The following is a 20774-nucleotide window of genomic DNA, read 5'->3' as shown; positions in this document are numbered from 1 at the left end:
CAATAAGATCACCTTGCAATTCAATTTTGATGTGGGATGAAGATTTGTAGTTTGTTTTAAAAATATTTTCATTGAGGAGTCCTCAATCCTTATACGTAAGTGTTGGTGTTGCAAGTGTGGTTATGTGATGTCATTATGAAATTAGGGAAGGCAAATTAATTGTAGTTCCTAATACTAATTTTATACTAGACTGATGATAATAATAATAATAATAATAATAACAATATTAATAATAATAATTTAATATATTAATAGTAAAATGAGGCAATTATCATCTTGCTATCTTCAAAGACATCATCCATAGTCTATCGGCACAACCATATCTAAGATGTTATAGGTCTAAATATTATTTAATGCTGTAACTGTAGGGCTAATACATTATGTCCCCTATGAACTACATCTGTGAATATTATTTAGACCTATTCTTTACATCAAATTCATGCTTGTCCGTTTAATGGCTTGCAACCATAAACATCTGCATTTAGCTTCAAAGAGTGTCTTTGAGGGTATTCTATAAAAATGAAGACCATCTTTTTTGCATTCCAATTCTGACATTTAAAGGCAAAACAAGAATTTTTTTCTCGTATTCCGTGTATTGTGGCTAATTTTCTCCACTTGTTACTACTGTTTTTTAGCCACCACAATGCACATGCCGCTGCAAGTGATGTAACTGTGACATCTGCTCCCAAGTGGTCTATGATAATGCTTCCCCGCCATTGATGGAATTTTGCGGCAATCCATGTTTTCACTGTTATACGGTAGGGGCGGTATTAGGCATCTTCTGAAATAGTACACAATTTCCAGACCCAAAAACCAGTGGGGGTGTTTCCTCTGAGGAGGCAAGGGAGGCAGTGTCTCCTCAAAAAAACTGTATGAGAAAATAATCGATATTACAAAAATAAAGCAAGGCAAATATTACAAAATGTGACATTAAAAAGTGTAAAAGTCACTTGTTTTATAAAGTAACCCTGCCCAACAGCGACACCTGCAGGTGAAGTTACAGCGGGAGTCCGCATCTCTTGTGTCTTGCCTGAGCCTATTGAGTTTTAACAGACCCCCTAAAGCGTGCGGTGGGTTCAGTGGGGGGTAATTGAGAATGAATGGGGGAAAGTCACATGAGAGGAGGCCTCCATGATTGAATATGATTGGTTATGATTGGCTATGATTGGTTCACGCGATAAATCCTGCCTCTTGTTTTCATGCGCTCTCTCGAATCGGCCTGAATGAAGACAAAGATGAAATTAATGGGAAGACTAATTAAAAAGTAAGTAACAACTGAGCCATTTTTTATATCACCGGATATCACCGCTTTGTCACGTCAAAATCAAACTTGAAATGGCCTGAAAACATGATGACTGTGAGGGTATTTAGTCCGCAATCAGCTTGGGGAAATTAAAGGTACATCTTCGTGTCTGTGACCAGAGTGTACAAGCTTGATGACTGCTGAAAATAATTTGACTATTAAAAAGAAAAGCTGAACATTAGTTCACAGATAATATACATAGTGTTTAAATAGGTACTGCCTTTAGATATTATTTTGGAATACATATAAAAATGTGCAAAAACACTAACTTGATGAAATTTATACTTGGTTTTAATAAATAAAACATTACATAGTTAGTGTAAAAATACAAAATAGAATTGTATTTGGTCTCTCTTTTTCATGTAATGTTTATTTAACCAGGAAAATTAAGTGTAACAGGGATGGCACTTACAATGGAAGTGTATGGGAAAAGCATACAACTGACTATCCCATATGGAGCAAGCACATGTCTCATGAATACATCATGCTTATATATAATACATATGCACATATGGATCAGGGAGGGGTATTTTCTCCAAGGAGGAAAGTGACAAAGTGCCTCCTCAAAAAAAAAAAAAAAATAATAATAATAATAATAATTAAAATTGAGAAATACAATATTTACATTTGTCACATTTAATATAATTGTCACATGTAACAAAATTAAAGTGACACTATCCAACACCAATGGAAATAGGCATTGTCTCATTACCCTCCTTTCAGCTTGTCTTGTTCTCTTTGAGCTCCTCCTCCATGTGAGGGAGTAACGGCAAAATACAGACGAAAATCCATGTGAGAGGAGGAAGCGTCCCCATCACACTATGATTGCGAGATTGGCTGTTTACCATGGGAATGACATAATGCCCGACTCTCATGTTCACAAACTTTCTGTAAATCAACCTGAATGGGTCAGAGTAGTTGGAATGGACCCGAATTCAAATAAATTAAATAAAATATTAATAATTTGTTAACAAAAACTCTTGTTAACACTGAAGATATACATTTTATTAGGGCTGGTCCAAATACCATTTTTTGAGCTTCGAAGCTTCGACAGGAATTAACATCGAATATTCGAAGCTTCGGAGGGAGGGGGCTGAACATATTCTTCTCTCTAATAAAGGCAGGAATCTCTATGCGTCTGTCTGTTTGCATTTAGATTATTTATCTTGCATTTAGAACCGTTAATCCAATCGACTTCACGAGTGCAGTGTCACATTTGGTGCAATATAGACACGCGAGACGTGACACGTTCAGAATTAATAAACTTTTAATACAGAACAGCGCGAGCGGGAAGCGCGCGCGCGCCTCACGCGCAACACTGCACTTGATACAAAACACAGCCTAATATTTTTCTGAGTAACAAATAACTCTCAAATCAGAAATCAGCAGCACAGTAATTACTGACACAGTAAAGGGTAGGCTAATATATTGTTTCTATTCTATTTCCACAATGTCAAAGCAACGCAGCTTATAGACTAACGTTACAAGCTCAGGCATGCACTTTTTCCCATACAAACTCCGCTGTTCTGCGCTCTAAAATAAGAGTATTGTATTTCGCCCCAAAATACTAAAACAATAACCGTGTGAGAGGGTGTTTTAGGCTATATCATGTTATAGCCAGATATGACGATGCTTACTTAGCCTACAGCACGCGTCACCGCAGATCAGCATCTATTCATAAAGCCAACGTGCAAACTATCGCAAATCAAAGTGAAAGTGGGTCGCAGATGATTTAACACACAATCAACTTCATTAAAAGTAAAGAATCGAAATGATCTTACCAGGGCTGTTGCCGCTCTCATATTGCGGTCTTTGATTTAGAAATTTTATGCTGGGTACACACCAAAAGATAATCGGGCTGATTTTGGGCCGATTTCCCCCCTTCCGACAATCCTAGCTATGTCCCAATTATCTTGATGGTTTAACAGATTATCTTATCAGATTTTCCCTTGGTGTGAGGTGTGTTAAGAGTGTCCGAACCTGCTCGGAAGAACGTCGGAGCCGCTCCGATCGCGAATCGTAAATATTAAACATGTTTAATATTTACGATCAGAAATCCTGATGTGTGGGGGGAACCCCGAGGACAAACGCGCGCACGCTCTGGAGATTATCACGTGAAACAAAACAATATCCAATCAGAAAGCGAGATGATGGAAGACACGGTCATTCTCACACACACACACACACACACACACACTTGCAGGAAGCTTAATGTTAAGATTTAGTATTCATAAGTATAAATTTCGAGGAAACAAGCCTTTGTTTTTCATTTTAAGTGCAGAAATTTTACAATACCTAAACACAATATTGGGTTTGAAAAATAAGAAAGCTGCAAAGTGCGTTTCAATCTGTAAACCTTTTCAAATTTTTGTTTAACTTTTAAGTTTGTCACTGTTTATGTATATGTCTTTTTATGTTTGTTTATCGGCTTTACTCTTTGTACCCCCCTGACTGTAATTGTAATTCTTAAAATCAATAAAAAAAAGATAAAAAAAAAAAAAAAAAGAAGAAGCTGAGTGTTAAGGGATCAGTGAGGTTCTATAGAGGGATTAAATAACTTTTTCTAAAGAGACAATAAATCCCATAAAGAATAAATAAAGACAATAAACAATGAATATATTTCTGTATAAAAGGTTATATATAATGGTAGGTACAATGGTTTTTTCATGTGAATTTTCTGTGAAAATCATTCCAAACACTATCGCAATTTCTTCCTGCATGTTGTCCGTCATGCTTATTCTGAAGTCTCACGATATTTTGCGAGATTCCCTGTGTTCATAGTTGAGACTCTGGTTGAAAATCTGTTTGTGTGTGGTGTGCTGTCTTTGTCACATCATGGCACACCACACACTATAGGAGCAAAACGCTTAAATCTAGGATTTTTTGTCCTCATGTTTGTGGTCTGTCACATTTTGAAAATCTTATAAGATGTAAAAAATCTTTTGGTGTGTACCCAGCATTAGCTGACGATCAGTAAAATGCAGCTTATCTGTTGCTAGTGACGTGCACTCCATCACATCTGCCTATGTAGCGCGGGATTTGAAGTTCGGATTCATATCCGTTTTGCAAAAACACATTTATGTGTTCATTGTTCATATTGATAAATCAGAGAGAACTATCCGATCTGAGAAAATGCATGACAGCCCCATTCAAGCGCGAATGGGAACAGTTTCTAGGGGGATGCCAGGTGTGAAAAAAAATAAATAAATTTTAAAACGAATATTCGAATGTCAAATTTGAAAATCGAATACCAACCCACCGAACGAATATTCGAATACTCGAATATTCTGGTACAGCCCTACATTTTATCACTTGTTGCTTTATTGTGTCACTCTGATTAGGACATTATTTTATGATGTTTCATAAACAAAGTTCGGAAGGAGCAAATAATCAATCCAACCAACTTGTCATTAAACAATTACCATGTCTACCCTATCAGCATGAGAGGAAGCATATATATATTCACTCTGTCAACTCACCTAACATTTCTTGACAGTTTTCAGTATTTGGCCCCGCCCTACCTTCCTAACATTTCTGAAACGAGCTCTCCCGTCCGATGAAGAATCTTTGCGTCCTTCAGGAATCTTTGCCGCAATCCTCTGGTGTTATCTCACGGGCGTCAGGCCAAACAAACGGGACCTCGCCACCACGGGCGAAACATACACACACGGTCCATTCAATAATTCCTGCAGTAGAGAAATGGACAATAAGGCCCGCCGAGCACCATGCTTGCGTCTCGGGCAATGAGTCTTTGTCTTTCATCATAAGTGAGTCTCTTTTGAACTTCACTAAATAAATGAACCAGCAACAGAAAGGAACAAACAATCATCTAAATCAGATTGTACTTTGCTGTTTGATGATCATCCAACATCAAACAACGACTGCAGTATCAAATCGATGCGTCAGAGATGAATATACGCAGGTTATAAACCGTTAAGGCTTCTCATGTATTCATTCAAAATAAATAAAATAAAAATAATTTAGCAATCGATCTCTCAGCCCCGCACGGTTTCCGGTGAGCTTTGGATTTCAATCACCCAGGATAAACCATGGGTCTAGCCACATCCATTGAATTCTGGGCATTAACTTGGATACAGTTCATTTCCAGGCTGCACTGCACGAGGAGAAATCAAAGGATATTTCTGATCTCACCCACCTTCCCAGACATTTTAAACTGTCCTAAACGCGAACTGCTATCTTTGCTCGGCCACTTAAACTTCAGATGCGCATAATCCTGCAAGGCTGCCCTCTAAACTCTAAACCTCTAAACCTACAAGCTCACCATATCCACCTTCCCCATCGTTCCCGCAGGATCCCACTCGCTTCTCACACTGCCACAGCAGTATTATCTCCTCCGCTCCCACAGGAGCTCTGTCTCTGGCATTCCTCTGATTATCCTTCTTCACTGTCACAGCAGACCATTCTGCTCCCACTGGAGTCCAGTTTCTCTGGCTAACCTTGCCTTCACTGCCACAGCAGTGATGTCTCCTCACGCTCCTCCAGGAGCTAAGTTTCTCTAGCTAATGTTCTCCACTGCCGCAGCAGTGATGTGACCGCAGTAGCTCAGTTTCTGTCTAACCTTCCTTAAACAATGGAACGGCCAGTCCTTTTTCTATTATATTCAGATTTCTCTCCCCGTGGATATCCAACTGTTCACCGACGTAGCTCCCGCCATCGGTTTCGGGTGATTCTACCAAGGCCGTTGGTTCGCGTCTACATGGCCCGCCCAGCTGTTATACTCACCGCAGTCACTAACATCCTCAGCGCTGTTCAAGTTGTATCCTTTAGTGGTAGCAGCTTTCCAGTGGGGTAAAGAATGGTCCACTAACAGCATCATAGTGCACTGCGACAAACAAGCAACTGTGCACTGCATCAACAAAGGCCGCTCAAATTCCCCCGCACTAATGCCTCTCCTAAAACGCCTCATTTGGATTGCAGCCTGCGATCAGTTCATCATAACTGCAAAACATGTTCCCGGGTCCAAAAATCAAATAGCTGACTCTCTCTCGTTTTGCTTTCCAGAAATTCCGGTTGCTGGCACCAGACGCGGAACCATTCCCTACCCCAGTACCTCACTATTCAGAGCTGATATTCCCATCAACCACCCATTGAAACCACTTCTCGACGCGTCTCTTAATTCCATTCTTCAAGCCGTTTCACCCAGCAACCTCCAATCCTACTTAACCGCATGGAAACGTTTTAAGTCTTTCCATTTCACATACAACCTGCCTTTTCCCAATTTTTCTCTGCTCGCCATCACTTCATTCATATCCTATCTCAACAGCATCAAGAACCTCAAAGCTTGCTCCATCAAGGGTTATCTAAGCGGAATCTAATTCTTCCACAATCTCATTTTTGGTTCACCTTCCTCAGAGATAGCAAATTCTCAAACATCGATGCTCATCAAAGGTATCCAAAAAACCCAACCTACCCGCCCAGATGCCAGACAACCAATAACGTTAGACATACTTACTAAATGAATCTCCACCCTCCGCCGAGGCTACCACTCCACCAACACTGCCTGCACACTAGATGCAATTTTCATATTGGCTTTTTTCGGTTTCCTCAGATGCTCAGAACTCACCATCACTTCCAGCTTCAACCCAAAAGCCCACCCCACAATCACAAATCTATCAATGTTAGACAACGAAACCATCTCTTATTTCATAAAGCAAAGTAAGACAGATCAAACCAGGAAAGGCCATTTCATATACATTTTCAATCTCTCATCACCAATCCAACCATACCAAACAAAAGTCTACATGCTTTTCAGAAACTCGCAGACTAAATCCCCTTCCGACCCACTTTTCGCAGATGACTCCAACCGTCCCGTCACACGTTTCTGGTTTCAAAAACACCTTAAGGCCCCGATCACACCTAACGTGTTTTTCAGGTTCGAAAACGCGAGGTGCACAGCACTGCATCATCACACAGAACGAGCAGTGCGCTGCGTTTTTTATATTGCTAGGCAACCACTGAAACAGCTGTCCTGTCAGTCAAGTAAACGTCAAATCAGCCTTTTATTAACTTTATTTACTTTCGGTTAACATTGTGGTAGTTACGGTTCGTGAAGTCGTTCAGCTCCTGGTAACCGACGAGAGCACCACAAGTTTATCCTCCATCATCGCACTCTCCGGGCGTTCAAGCAACTGTAGCTTTCATCACTAAAACGGAAGGCCCGCCTCTCCATTCATTCGATTGGACAGTGGAAAAAAACACAATGACGTCGGGCGCTTTTTCCGCTCGGAGTTGCTTTTTTTTCAACTGCAAAAACTTGAGGCGCAGCAGGCGGTAACATCCAAAATTGTTTTGGATATTTAAAAGCAAGTTGAAAAGCAAGTTTGGTCCACTGCCGCAGCAGTGTCATCTCCTCTACTCCCACAGGAGCTCCGTTTCTCCATCCAATTCGCTTTCACTGCTGCAGCAGTGAAATTTGAATTGAGTACTCTTTCGTTCCCACAAGTACTCAATTCTCCATCCTTTTGCCATCAGATAGATGGAAAGCAAGTCGAAAGCAAATTTGATCCACTGCCGCAGCAGTGTCATCTCCTCTGCTCCTGCAGGAGCTAGTTCTCCATCAAACTTGCTTCCACTGCAGCGGTTATATCATTCTCCTCCGCTTCCGCAGAAGTACATCACGTACGACCATCCCCAGTCTACCACCTGAGAGGCACACCCATCCGACGTCATGACAACCAACTCCTGTCCGATGTTACAAGAAGCCTTCCAGCGACTAACCCCTTCCCACATCTGATACCTTGAGCTTTGCACTCCGCAAGTTTTTGGGGGGGTCACCAACATCATTCTGGCGGCTGTCCTGCATTTATTTGCAGCTTTTGGGAGAGTACTCTGGGTTCGGGCCAAATACAGATCACGGAGCCCTCTCCTCGGACAGCATGCCAAATACGCATAATTCTATCTGACTTATTTGTAAGTGTGAACTCGTGAAATGATGTTTCATAAACAAAGTTCGGGAGGAGCACGTTCAAATAATCTAATAATGTTTATGGATGAGTGAATACATTGATGTTTTTAACATGACTGTGGTATGAAGCAGGGCGCGATTGCTAATAAAAGACAGATATCAGCACCACACGCAAGTCGCGCGGTTATAAAGGAATGAGGCCATTTTATTCTACAGAACTATCCGCAAGTGCAGAATTACTACTCATACTGTACAGGTCAGTTTATTAGACGAATGAAACTTGTGAGGTAACGCAGCGCTGTTTCACTTGGTCTACGCTATCACACTAAACTGCATTTGAGTGTGTTGAAAGTTATAATGTTATTCTATGTGTTAGTTTGTCTGTATGAGACTAGCAGTAAGCTAGATCAACATTAGAATAACATACTGATCATATTCTAACATTTCATCATGTTGAGCTATATAACATTGATTAGTTTTATGTACATTTGCTCACCTGTCTAATAAAGTACATGCAAGAGAGGTGCCTCTGTCAAGTCGAAGTTTGTCACGGACGTGGAGCTCTCGGCATCTCGAAAACGCCAAAGTGGACCAAATTGATTCTCGTTTTAGTTCTCCTTTTGTCACAAAATCTGCTAGCCAAGGTACGTAATGTTTGAACGAAACAACAACAGCGTAAGCGTTCCGCTAGACATAACGCAGTTATTCACGTCTGTCGCCATGGTTACTATGGCAATACGAGCGGAAACCAGGGATAACGCAGATATTAAGTCATTGACAGGCAACAAGTGAACAGGGACGAGCCATTATTTAAAAATGGAATTTCTCTGAAATTAAAAATCTTTGGAAACTTTTGGGATATGGTAAATACACAACTGCAGGAAATATATCACACTGTGCAAGTGATTTTTGGATATTTTATTACACAAATCTTACATATTGTAGCTTTAAGATCTAATTCTGCGAGACTGAACAGTATGTAACTAACTTAAATTGTATGTATTTTTATAGTAATTATGAGAGGGGTGCCCTTTTTTCTCACTTGAGCACCTGCCCCCCAAAATATCTGTTAACAGCCCTGATAATAATAGTAGAATAACAGTTAATAGTAACAAAATCTGCACAAAATCTGTTTAAGTTATTGATTGCTGAACAGTATAATATTTGTGAGCAAAATTTAAATATTTGAAATTATTGAAATTTTTAAATGTTTTTATTTTAGTAATCAGTAAAGTTTAGAACACTGATTTTACTATTTCAGCATAAACATACAAAAATATTATAGTACAGGCTATGTCTTAAATGTATAGTACTCCAACTTAACAGGATGCTCATTTCTACTTTCCAAAAATATTTTGGAATTATTTAACAACATTAGGCCTACTTTATTTGTCAAACTTTGTTCTGCCATCTGATCTTCTTTCTCTGTTCACAGTCTCACATTAAAGAGACCTCTTTCTACATATTTATACGCCTCTCGCTGGCTTCTAACACTGCACAGGCCATTTAAATGCTAAGTAGCCTTGTCTTTTTCAGTCTATTTGATTATGGTCATACACTGCTCAGATGACCATCCATCAAGACTGGATTTGCACTTGTGAAATTTAATTATAAATGTCTGCTTACAAAATTCTTTCACATAAATCTATTCAACTTCGGGATACAGCTATTATTTTCAGTGGAGTGAAGGGTTCATACAGAAAGAGCATGTGGAAATATGCCAGCACTTGGTGATTTATCTTTACAAAAAAAAATCTTTCTACAATCCACAATGAGTTCCACGCCTCTAGTACTCCTTCAGTAGCTAAAAAGTGTCTTCTTCATTTACCTTGAAGTGATACCTTCATTTGAAATATCATGTCAGGGAATGCATGTGAATTCTTGTTACCAATTTATACAATAATAAAATTCAGCTTGTGGAAACGCATTACCACTTGTTATTTCATCCTAGCCACAAAGCTACAAAGAGCTCCATTGAAGACAGCAGATTAGAATTTCTTCCATGGCAAACATGAGTGCACTTTTTTCCTCTAAGAGGCCAAGGGAGTTGACGGTGATAAATGGTAGTGGCAGAGGCACAGCAGCACCCACGTGGGGATTGGCACTGTCATCTGTTTTCATTTAGCCAGAGATTCATGGCACTCTTGCATTCAAAATGTGTGAAGATGCTCTACTGGAAATTGAGAGGGTTAATTTCACTCACCCTCACTCTTTCGCCAGTCTTGGGCTATCGAATGTGGATTCGCGTCCATTCGTTCATTCACTCTTTGCCAACATACCAATGAAACTCAATATGCGTCAAGCCTTTTTTCCAGTTCACCCAAAATTGTCATTACTTACACTCATGTCATACCCTACCCATCATATTATGTTTTCACTCCCATGAGATTTGTGTGGGGAACAGACCAAAATGTAAGTATTATTTTTAAGATGACTTTTTGAAGAGAAAAAAAATACAGAAGCTCGGATATTCTGATGACTGAAAGAAACATGAAGATGAGTAAATGATGAATACATTTTCATTTTGAGGTTTGCTTCAAATAAGATTGCATGTGTACTGTGCCGAATTGTCAATTTAAATAATATTGATGGTGAAATACATTAACCATCTGTTACTTTGACATTAATTATAGGGGCAGTAAAGCAAGTATTTGTAACAATACCACATCTGATGAATTACCACACATCTTAACACAGTATTCATTTGATTAAGAATACTGAAATAGAGTTTTCTCTGTTTTGATATCTACTGTGTTGACTGCAAACTATATTTGGAATATATATATATAGTATCTCACAAAAGTGAGTACACCCCTCACATTTCAGCAGACATTTTAGTATATCTTCTCAAGGGACAATACTATAGAAATGAAACTTGGATATATTTTAGAGTAGTCATTGTGTTGCCTGTATAGCAGTATATATTTACTGTCCTCTGAAAATAACTCAACATACAGCCATTGTCAAAATAGCTGGCAACAAAAGTGACTACACCCTAAGTGAACAAGTCAAAACTGTGTCCAAAGTGTCAATATTTTGTGTGAGCACCATTGTTATCTAGCACTGCCTTAATCCTCCTGGCCATGGAGTTCTCCAGAGCTGCACGGGTTATTGCTGGGATCCTCTTCCACTCCTCCATAATGACATCACAGAGCTGCTGGATGTTAGATGGCACTTCTCCACCTTCCGCTTGAGGATGACCCACAGGTGCTCAATAGGGTTCAGGTCTGAAGACATACTTGGCCACTCCATCACCTTCAGCTTCCTCAGCAAGGCAGTCGTCATCTTGGTGGTGTGTTTTGGTCATTATCATGCCGTTCAGCCCAGTTTCTGAACGGAGGGCATCATGTTCTGCTTCAGAATGTCACAGTACATGTTGGAATCCATGTTTCAGTTTCCCTCAATGAAGCGCAGCTCCCCAGTACCAGCAGCACTCGTGCAGCCCCAGGCCATGATGCTACCACCACCATGCTCGACTATAGGCAAGACACAATTTTCTTGGTACTCCTCACCAGGGTATCGCCACACATTCTGGACACCATCTGAGCCAGACAAGTTTGTCTCATCAGGCCAGGCCAGGCCATGGTTCCAGTAATACATGCTCTTGGACAGGTTGCTTTCAGCATACTGTTTGCGGGCTTTCTTGTGAGCCAGCTTCAGAAGAGGCTTCCTTCTGGGACGATGGACATGCAAACCGACTTGTTGCAGTGGGCGGCGTATGGTCTGAGCACTAACAAGCTGACCTTCCACTTCTGCAATCTCTAAAGCAATGCTGGCAGCACTCATACGTCTGTTTTTTGAAACCAGCTTCTGCACCTGATGTACAGCATGAGGACTTAACTTCTTTGATTGGCCCTTGCAAGGCCTGTTCCGAGTGGAACCCGTCTTGGAAAACCTCTGTATGACCCTGGCCACTGTTCTGTAACTCAGTTTCAGGGTGTTACCAATCTTCTTATAGCCTAAGCCATCTTTGTGGAGAGCAACCATTCTAATTCTCAAATCCTTAGAGAGTTATTTGCATGAGGTCCCATGTTGAACATCCAGTGTTAAGTATGAGAGAATTGTACTCAAAACACATATTTTAACTGCTCTAATACAAGATACAACAATTTGTATGGTCCTGTCAAGCAGACAAAAACATGAAAATGATGAATAGGACATGTGGCTTTGCATGGTTAAATGACGTACAGCTATTATCACTTACTAGGGTGTACTCACTTTTGTTGCCAGCTATTTTGACAATAATGGCTGTATGTTGAGTTATTTTCAGAGGACAGTAAATATATACTGCTATACAAGCAGCACATTGACTACTCTAAAATATATACAAGTTTCATTTCTATAGTATTGTCCCTTGAGTAGATATACTAAAATGTTTGCTAAAATGTGAGGGGTGAACTCACTTTTGTGAGACCTTGTGTATACATATATATATATATATATATATATATATATGTGTGTGTGTGTGTGTGTGTGTATGTGTATTTATCTGCTGCTTTCCTCTAACAAACATAATCTATTTCTTAAAGGTACAATATGCAAGAATTTTGCATTAAAATATCCCATAATCTCAAGGCCAGTGTTATATATTTTGTTAAGTTGATCCCAAATGTTTCCAACTATTTTTAAATCGTGAGAAAATTACGATTTTAACCAAGGAAACGGGGCGTTAGAGCAGGGGGGAGCTGGGAGTCGCCAGTCAATTGCGTCATATCCGCGTTACCCTCGGTTTCCGCTCGTACTGCGTGGAGTCCTGGACAAATGCGGAAGTTGTAGTTGTAGCGTCTATCAAGCAACAAACGTTAGCTTGTTTCTTGCAGTCGTTATGGAACACAATTATTCTTTACCGATTGCAGCTGGTTCTGTCGACAAAGAATGCTTAATTTTATATTTTCCAAATGTAGCATTCGGTAATAGTTATGTTTATGTAAGGGAAGTATTATTGCTTTAGATTTGTGTTTAGTTTATTGACATTGTTTATCACGTCTGGTGTTTATGGCCATGTAAATAAATATAGCATGTGTTATACATAAAGATTAATCAGTATTTTGGCAAATGATGTGGGTATGTTCGAATGTACTTTTACAACAATTGTTTAGAACACGTAAAACTGCGCAGCGTTATCACAACAATGAATTCGACATACAGTAACATCTATGATAACCAATTTAGTATTAAACCTTACTTTTCTTGCGGTTAATTCATTTTAATGAAATAAAAGTGTGATGAGGTTCAAGAGTCAGGAAGGAAGAAGACAGGGATCGGCGTGACTGGGACTCGTACTTTATTAAAATAAAGCAAAACAAACAAAAGTCGTGCACAACGCGCATTCACCGTGGCAACCGCGACGGCACAAAACAGTTAAAAAATGAGAGCTCGGATCCACCGGTTTTCTTTCTCTGCGTCCAATTTTCTCTTCAGTCTCTCTCTCTCGTTCCAGCGCGCGGCTTATAAGCGGTCTCTCCACGCGGATCACAGCAATAAGACACAGGTGTTCGTCATTTGCACTTGACCTACTTGCTCGTCTCTTCTCTCTCCCATTACAGACCGCGCTGAACCATGCCCCCCTCGCCACAAAAAGCATGTCATTATAAAAATAAAACTTAACCTCATCCATGAACATGATTTTTCGATTCCCGTCTGACTGATTTACATCCACGGTGGAGTTTAAAACGACAGTTGCCATCATTCCACGCTCCTTCACATCGTCATCAAGCTACGCCGTTGTTGTTGTTTGGAATGTAGCGCCCTCTAGCGGCAAAAAATTCTTGCATATTGTAGCTTTAATGAGTGTAATAGAAAATGTGCAAATTATTAGTTAAGATCAGACTTTAGAGAAAAAGCTTAACCTCAAACTATTTAGTGTCAGTGAACAAGACTGCAATTAAAGAGAAATTAAAACAGCTACAGGATACAATAACCTAACTTTCCTAATCCATTTTACATTTGCACCTGAAATTATCAAGCACTGCTGCTGTACATTAGAGAACAAACCATTAGTACTGCTTTCACGTCAGTCTTCATGTAGGCTACATACAATATTCCATCAATGGTAATTAAAACACAAAATTAAGCAGGGAGAAACAGTGGAAAAAGCTCATTAATGGAGTTGCATTTCTTTGTTATGAATCAAGCCAAGAGTTTGTGGAGCTAGCACAGTACAATATCCAGTCCTCTGCAAGATTTAAGTTTATCAACATTAAAGAAACCTACTCTAGAAACAGATCTAGTAGAACCGCATCAATGCCCAATCTGCCAGAAAACGCTTTGAAAATGTGAGACAGATATGAAATATTGCAATCTAGAGCTACTATTCCAAACAACTAACGTAAGGTAGGGTAAAGTAAGATGCATTCTGCAGTGTGTGTTGGGGGGAAATACCATCATACAAGCAGGATTCAAAAAGGCCTGCACAACTTACATAAACCCCAAAAAAATTTGGTCTGAAATGTATGTTGATGACATCACCTTTAAATCTTTCTAAATCTTTATCTATAAAGCTCCATCTTTAACCACTCATTCTCTATATCAGCCTTTACCACAGAGAAACGTATCATGGGTAAAAAGCTTTATGAATGAATGAATAAATATATAAAGAAAAAAGGAAATAATCAAAGATTGACTGTGGTGCAGAAGAACACTTGTTGCCATGGAATATCACCAAATGTTTATATCCCTGTTAAAGTGGCACTAATAGTATGTATGTCTTATCTCATTTACAATGTGATCAACATATAAAACCATCCAAGTTATATTGAACCTTATAATTACTGTCATGGTTACTATGGTAAATTTTATAAGACACATGCAGGCCTGTTGTTCATACGGTAAAATCATAATAAAATATTATTACAGCTCCTTCAATCATTGTAAGTAGCTTTCAAAAGCTTCCTGCAATGTTTTATTTATTTATTTATTTATTTATTATAATAAAGCCACCACTGTAGAACAAAGTAATATATATGGAAACATAGTATCAACATATTTTTTACCGAATAAATCTGACTACACTAGGTTAAAGCTACAGTAGGTTAGATCAAGCAGGAATGCACATTTCCACTTTTTACAGTGAAACAATATCCGTACAAGGACCATCTTTTTGGTGGTTACCATGGTGACTTTAATAAGGGCCAACCGTCCCTTACCAGTTAAGTATCCCATATAGTAAATCTCCAGACATTTATATTGCTATGCATTTAACATAACAGATCGCAATCAGTGTGGGTAAAGTAGTGCAAAATAAAAAATCTTGAGGTTAACAAAAAATAATAATGACGTATAAACCGCCACACGAGAGATACAATATAGACAGTCAATCCATTTTTTTCATATAGTCCACTTACCGGATGATGCTGAAGTGCTTTCACCCTCGCACGTCAGATAAACGAATAATCTTTGCGATGTATTTCCACAAGTGTATATCAGATGTACTTCATGAAGATGTGGTTTATCACGGGCAGAACCCGCAGATGAAATTAAACGAGATAAACTGAGGTGAACCGTAAATAGCGAGACGGTGTCAGTCAATATAACGATGCAGTTTGTCAAAGTCGCCAAAGTTATTTCTGCTGATCGTCATACATCATCTGCTCGACTTGTTAGTTTTTGACATCCACTTAGAACTTCCATCCTATCAGATTTTTTTTAACCAGCACCTGGAGGATAACTGCCCCTTTCTCTGCTTTAGAGTGAATTCAATCCTTTGGAAGCGCCTCACACGTAATTCAGGAAGCAGCAGATAGATGGAGAGTTCAGTCGTATCACACACATGCGGTTACAGGGCTTTTCAGATCGACACACTACCATATTACTTCTAATAGGAATGCAGTATACAGTATTGGTGTCCGATTCACAAATGAATCATCTTTTGAACAGCTTTTTTTAGGGATTTGGTTGAACCGATTCGCGCAGGATCTGTGAATCACTCGATAGTGAGGACGGCGAATAACACTTCATAAGACGCTGGATTCTGTAAGACAAGAATTAGGAAAAAAGGTGATTAACATCTGTATGTTATTAAAACTTGTACTGCAACATGACACGTAAAATTACTTATGCGAACTATTTTGAGTCATCAAACGAATCAGTGTACCGTTTCTTTTAAACAAACAGTCCGAACGAACCGACTCGTTCAAACGTATAGGACCTCTATATACTAGTAGAATTGTGTGTAGAATGTAGAGCGTTAGTTCTGCTGTTCTTCAGCTGTTCTCAGCACTTAACTCTTCAATCCGTTTATTGGAAAACTCTTTTTAAGTAGAATTATTTTCATGTATCTGTTTTGCACATACATACAGCTATAGAATGAGTGTTTGCTGAAATAGTTTTGCAGTGTTTTATGACAATATCCGAGTTAGCGCCTCCCTGTGGTCTGTCACGTGTGTGAATATCCCTGGATTGAGTGTGGGTATTTTGAGACTTTCCTGATCACAAAACACACGTGGATCTGTCCATTTGAGCTTAACCAATCAAAAAAATACTCCCTTGTTTGAGAGTAGGTGGCTGTAGTCAGTGGAGGAGTGAAATAAATGCAATCAAGATTTCTCGAAGGATCAGCCACCTATGATATCAAAGGCAGATATCGCGTGATTCATGGTCATGTTCTTTGTTACTAATAGGGTAAGACGGGTAAGATGCACCCCGGGGCACTGTTTCTCTTGACCATAGATGGCACAAAATCTCCTCTCAACATTTGATGAATGAATGTGTTCTTCTTAATTTTCTAATTTCATCTAAATATCAACATTTGTGAAATTTTGTCAGACAAAAAGTTTTACAATGTCAAATGTTTTTGTTTTGTTTTTCTTATTGTATTTCATGGGGTTATTATTCATTTCCATGAGTTAGATGTTGGCCATGGCTTACATTTTAGATATCTTTGCTATTCATTAGGCTAACTGAGTGAAATCATTTTATTTATTAGAATGGGGGTGACAGAAATTTTAGGCTACTTCTTTTTAGGTTTACTTGTTTTAGAGCTACTTGCTACTTGTAACTCAATTTAACTCATAATAACAATAACACATTTTTCATTAGACTACTATTTTTTAACATTTTATAATTATTGCAGTCATCAAAACTGACTTGACATCAAAAATAATTATGTTGACCAAAAATTTTGAAAATGATGATCTTTGTAGTGAAGTGTCAGCTTCAGTTCAAAGTTCAAATAATTTCAACCATAGACTGTAAAAACCATGTTGTTTGTTCCTGCATAAAGCATCATTTTTGAGTGAAATTGTTGAATGAATGGTCAGCTGACTAACTCACTCATAAAGACAGTCTCTTGCCGCCACCTACTGACGTAACAATGCACTGCACTGAAATCTTTGAAAAATCCCTACCACCACTAACACAGAGACTGGCCATCTGTCTAGTAACAATTTATCATTTATTTTTTACAATTTAACATTTCACATTTTTTACATATCTAATTACCTGCTTTCCAAAATTTAAACACAAGTTTTTGGAACAAACATAACATAACATAACAACCTAACACAAAACATAACAAAAGTGTCACATCAATCATCTGACTAAATTCTACATTGATAAATAATGGATTTACATGGATTTACATGGTCACATTATGAAATAAATGGCAACCCTAGAAATTCTTATGAGTAAAATATCTCTTAAGTATATTCCCATTCATCTTAATTTTTTTTTTTTTTTTTTTTTTTAAATAGCACACTGGTGACTAGGAACATGAAATTGTTCAGCCATGACTTCTTGTTTCACAGGAGTATAAATATGAGGAAACACAAAGGCTAAATTCACTTACTCATCCATCACAATGAGTAAAGAATATAGTTCTGATGTGCAGCAAAAGATTGTTGAGCATCACAAAATAGAAAGTGGCTGTAAGAAAATAGCTAAAGCATTGAAAATAATCATTTCTACCATCAGGACAATAATTTAGAAGTTCCATGAATCAACTAAAGATGTTACAAATCTGCCAGGAAGAGGACGTGTGTCTATACTGTCTTAATGCACGGCGAGGAGGATAGTTTGAGTGACAAAGACTTTCCGAGGGATCACAGATGGAGAATTGCAGAAATGAGTTGAGTCTTGGGGTCAGAAAGCCTAACAAATATATCAAACTGGACCTACATCACCACATGGGAGGGTTTCAAGAAAAATCCTCCTCTTTCATTCAAAAAAGCTTGAGCATATTCAGTTGTCAGACACTATTGGACCTCCAAACGGACTGGTTTCTGTGGTCAGATGAAACAAAAAAAGAGCTTTTTGGCAGCAAACCCACCAGATGGGTTTGGTGCACATAGGGATAAAAAGTGAAATTTTGGGCCTATTTTTCTGCCGGAGGTCCTGGACTTCTTGTTCAGATACATGGCATCATCGATTCGGGAGCGTGTCTATGTTCCCACAGCCCTATGTTCCCACAGCCCTAACCCTAACCCTAACCCTAACATACCTAAACCTACCCCTCACAGGAGGGAGACTTGTCTGGGATGTTATTGGGCTATCCCTGTACCAGCACAAGCACTAAAACCTACCCTTCATAGGGGACATAGTTAAATGAGAGAACATAGGACTGTAGGAACATAGGGCTGTGCGAACATATGGTTGTGGGAACATATGGCCTAATTTTCAAAAATGTCAGTAAAAAAAAAAATTCTTACAAATGTGGGAACATAGGGCCGTGGGAACATAGTGACCCCATGGATTCTATCAAATACCAACAGAAAAAAAATCAAAACCTGACCGCCTCTGCTAGAAATCTTATACTGGGCCGTGGTTGGATCTTCTGTCAGGACAATGATCCAAAACAAACATTAAAATCAACAGAAAAATGGGTCACTAAGCACAAAATGAAGCTTCTGCCATGGCCCTTAATCATCGATCACAATGAATAAAACCAAAGAATATAGTTCTGATGTGCAGCAAAAGATTGTCGAGCTTCACAATCCTTCACTGAGCTCATTCAAAACTCAATGAAAAAACTCAATGAAAGGTTTGGTTTAGTTTTTTAATTAAAGGTCAAAAGGAATAACAATGCAAATTTATTTTTACAGACTTCTTTGTTCATTTTTACCAAGGGTGCCAATCATTTTGACCATGACTGTATATTTCATCTTATTATGCATAATAATTTGGAAAATAAAATATTAAAGAAAAATGATCCACCAAAAATTATGTATGACCCTTGACCTCCGCTTCCCTGTGGTCGTATACAGTGCGAGTCCATCTGTTTTCTAATCAGGATGTGATTGTGCCAGGTTGTTTTTCCATATGTTATGACTTGTCCCTGGGATCTCACTCAGGTAGTTAATGGTTGCGTTCCTTCCTTTGTCTCTAGTTGGTTCACATCTGATCTCTTTTTCTGAGCAGGATAGATGTTATGTGAGGGATATATTTTCAGTATTCATACCATCCATAATGGCTATGGTTGAAACAATACAAGTTTTTAAGAAAAAAGAAGCATTGATGATAAATAAAGCATTGTTGTAAAATAAAATATTGTAACAAGTCATGCGGAATGTTATATTTTTCAGGTTTTAAGCTCTAATAGAACTGACATTAAAGTGAGATCCATGCAATCCAGTTGCCTATCTGTGAAATGAAGTTGTTTCCAGTTTTTTAATGTTTGAGACTGTTTGAGTTGGACCCTTTTGAGAAGCTACCTAGCCTGGCTAACGTCAGATCTCGTCTCATTGAGACCACATGTGACCACCATGTGAACCACATGTTCATTTTCTCGTATTTGAGGCGTGGTTTACGAATGCCCAGAGCCGTTTATTGGGCGCTACGAATGTCTATCAAATGCGCCTGTACGTAGCTCATAGCCAATCGTTTCAATTATACCAGATGACGTATGTAGAGCGACAGAAATTCGACGAGGAAGAAGACGAAATAAACTTGCGTTCTAAACTACTTAGAACACTATCTAAGGCTGCATCGAAAGGTAACTTCGCGTCTGATGCCATGTTGGATCCATAGATATAAACAAACTGCTTCGGTGTGTCGCATAGACGTCGTCATCGTCTTGCTGCTCCCTCCCCGTTCTGTGATTGGTTCCCTTTTTGAGGGGAAAATCTGGTCCATGGTGTCCAGGCTGCCTAGCAGCGTGAATAAAATCGTGCTGCGCGCAAGGCAGCATGGGGAAACCCAGGCTAGAAGCTACCTGTATTGAAGATAATTCTGTGATAATCCTAAATTAGATACTTAACTGGGGGTCCTGAATGATTGTTCTTCCTCTGCTGTTGTACTTAAAGATCTGTGTATCCGTTGTTGATGTTCTCACCACAGTATTTACCTGCCTCCTGTTGAGTGTTACACACTCACCTGTAATACTTAGCCGTTATAATTCCTGTGGTCAAGAAGTCTTGACAGACTTAGCTGTGATTATTTATCTGCTGAAAGAATCAATCTGTATTTAATTCCGATTGATTGATGGACTGATATAGTCTGATGTTTCTAACTGTCCTGTTACGGGGAAAGGACTATTTACCTGTGTATACTTGCCACATACTGTGATGTTTTGGAATCGCGTTGTCATGAAGAATGTCTTGTTAATCCAATATT

General features: G+C 38.9%; 1 protein-coding gene across 1 annotated transcript in view; it reads right to left on the bottom strand.

Annotated features, from left to right (window-relative positions):
- il1rapl2 (interleukin 1 receptor accessory protein-like 2) overlaps window positions 1-16101 on the bottom strand; it is a 450518-nt gene extending 434417 nt beyond the window's left edge. Inside the window, exon 1 of the mRNA XM_084430937.1 lies at window positions 15572-16101. The gene's annotated coding sequence lies outside the window, so the exon portion shown is untranslated. The remainder of the gene's footprint in view (window positions 1-15571) is intronic.
- Window positions 16102-20774: the final 4673 nt, after the last annotated feature.

Source organism: Rutilus rutilus (genome assembly GCF_951802725.1).
Source record: "Rutilus rutilus genome assembly, chromosome: 14".
Taxonomy (NCBI): Eukaryota; Metazoa; Chordata; class Actinopteri; order Cypriniformes; family Leuciscidae; genus Rutilus; species Rutilus rutilus.
The sequence above is the reverse complement of the archived record's forward strand: the minus strand, read 5'-3'. Positions and strand labels throughout refer to the sequence as shown.